Source organism: Vulpes vulpes, chromosome 6 (assembly GCF_048418805.1).
Source record: "Vulpes vulpes isolate BD-2025 chromosome 6, VulVul3, whole genome shotgun sequence".
NCBI classification, from domain to species: Eukaryota; Metazoa; Chordata; class Mammalia; order Carnivora; family Canidae; genus Vulpes; species Vulpes vulpes.
This window is the reverse complement of record NC_132785.1, coordinates 6203651-6206266: the sequence shown is the minus strand read 5'-3', so window position 1 is coordinate 6206266 and position 2616 is coordinate 6203651. Positions and strand designations below refer to the sequence as shown.

General features: G+C 49.4%; 1 long non-coding RNA gene across 1 annotated transcript in view; it reads right to left on the bottom strand.

The window, feature by feature from the left end:
* Positions 1-459: 459 nt before the first annotated feature.
* The window catches only part of LOC112933930 (uncharacterized), a 3864-nt gene continuing 1707 nt past the window's right edge, over positions 460-2616 (bottom strand). Inside the window, exons 2-3 of the long non-coding RNA XR_003237778.2 lie at positions 1083-1217; positions 460-823 (exon numbers count right to left, since the gene is read on the bottom strand). This is a non-coding gene — a long non-coding RNA (uncharacterized lncRNA). The remainder of the gene's footprint in view (positions 824-1082; positions 1218-2616) is intronic.

Here is a 2616-nt window from a genome sequence, read left to right as displayed (position 1 = left end):
ACTTTGGGCAAACGGGCTAAAAAAGTATAATGTGATCTAGGTTGGCCCAAAAGGAAACCTTATCTTATGACAAAGTTGCCACATTCTAAGGATGAGGTTGTGAGGCCATCTTGAGAGACCTGTTAAAACATTCTCTTCTTCCTACAAAAAAAGTGTGCTTGCTGCTGACCCCAGGCAGAGGGCCAGGCCAGAAGATTCTCAAAGCCCCTCAAATCCAGGGAATCCCATCCTGGGGTAGATCTCCCTCCATGCTTAAACTTCCAGAGATTTCCGAGCACATTGACAATGCAATCCAAACTTCTTACCTGATGTGTGTGTGCGTGTGTGTGATTCCCCAACTAAATTGTAAATCATCTAGGCCACTGCTGGCATATAAGAGACACACTATAAATGTTGACTGAATAAATGAATGGCTTGAATAAAAAGAATATAAAAAAAATGTTTATTTTGCCAGCAGGATTTTATTTCTGGCTTACTTTTTATTATTTTTTTATTGAGATGGGATTCACATACCATAAAATTCCGTCTTTTACGGCTGAGAGGGTTTTAGTACATTCACAAAGTGAGGCGACCATCACCACGATTTATCTGGCTTGATTCTAGTCCGTTCCTCCTGCCTCTCCACCGCGGGATTCTAAGGAGGGCTGCCAACCCTAATACCCCCCGAGCATCCACCATAGGAGGGCATCGGGCCCAGGCGACACCGAATTCCTCCCCAGGAACTTTGCAACAGAAATTAGGAAAGGCCTTCCCTCTTGATTGGAGAAGCTGGGCAGAATGAACTTGGGGCTGGGAGTGCCCAGATGCCTTGGAAGCAGCTGGCCTGCAGGGGATGAGAATAAATCTGACTGTGTGACAGAGAGAGAGAGAGAGAGAGAGAGAGAGAGCACTGGTTCTGGTTGTTCTTGAGGCCAGCCACACTACCCCACTTCCCACAGTTGGGTTATATAAGCCTGTGATTCCCTTGGGTCCCAACTAGTTCCAGTGGCTTTCTGTAACTTGGAGCCTAAGGTGTCCCTTAGGACAATACAGTCCTTGTCCGGTTCACACTGCCCCTCAGCACATGTTTATTGAGCACTTACTGGGTGCAGGGCGCTGGCCTCGGAGCACATCATGTGGGGCCACGGCAGGTGCGGCGAGACAGAGATGTGCAGAGCCGAGTAGGACCCCTGTCCCTGGCGCAAGGCAGACCTTGGAAGTGACATCTGAGTCAAGACCTGAAGTTAGACAGGAATAAGCATCAGCAGACGGGTACACATGACACGGAAGGGGAGTCCGAAGAGCTTCCCGGTGGCTGGAAGGGTGGGGGAAGCTCCGAGAAGGACACCACATTGGAAGGAAGCCTGCTAGGATGGGTAAGAGGCGGATATTTGGAGGAAGGGCCCAAGAGCGTTTCAGGAGAGGGGACACAGAGTAAAGGCAGACACAGGACCCCGTGAGCAGCTGACGGGGTAGGTTGTGACTGGGAGTAGAGGAGAAAGAGGAGCCAAACGTGTCAGCAGTGGGGACGCTGGTGCTAACGGGGAGGCCGACCGGTGGCCGCCCGCCTCGCCCGGGGCCCAGCCCTTGACACGCACGTTCTGATCTCATCTTCACGATGCCGTGAGGCCGGTCCTATTATTAATCCCAAACTAGAGTCCAGGAAACTGAGGAACCGATGAAGTGATGTCCGTAAACAACACCTGAATGACATTTTAAAAATAAGGAACCAAGCAGAGGCCTGGGAAAGCTTGAGGTCACTTCTGCACAGACGGAGTGTAGGCTGCCCACCGGGGTGAAGCCCAGCCCTGACCTTGGGTCTGACGTGTCGCTGCCAGGTGGCAATAGCCTTACCTACATTTTCTTCATGAGTACACGACAAAGGGCAAACTCCCCGGGTGTCTAAGATCGGGATACGGTACCTCGGCTGCTCCCCCCCGGCCACCGTGCCTGTCACTCTGTGACAGAAGGAAATTAGATTTATCCGATAAGCTTTGTTTTCCACAAAGCTATGTGCGATGATTACTGAGGACCCTGTGGTCTTCTAGGTGTTTGCAAATTGATTTTTTTGATGATTTGTTCCAGTGATTTTCCAAGTGTTCAGTGTTTTTCCAAGTTATGCAGCTTTACAACGTGGGGGAGTTAAATTCTGAGTTTGCCTTCCCTTTCCTGTATTAATATGAAGCTTTAGTGTTGTGATCATGGAAGATGTTTCCTGCGTGCAGCATCTCCCTCCGAGGAGCCATACGTGCCAGTCCACAGGACTGCAAGTCTACGTGTGGATGGACATACAGCAACCTTCAGGCGGACGCCCTCAGACTTTATGACCATATGCAAAAATGGAAGCGTACGGAGAACCTGTGGCTGCTGCAAATATCCCAAATAAAGATCCTCACTTTCTAGAAATGTGTATATGACGAATTTTTTAAAACCTCCAAATCTGTTATGACTGCGCTCATGCAGGCATTCTGTGGACACCGACCAAAAGCCAGATACAACAAAACTTAAAAACTCATCTTTTCTGCACCCAATGCCCTTCCCTGAAGCCAGGATTTGGAAAGAGTGGTGTCTGACCAGGATGCCGTGCAGAGATTCCACCTTTTTACGGATAAATCTAAAGTCCAAGACCAAGAAATC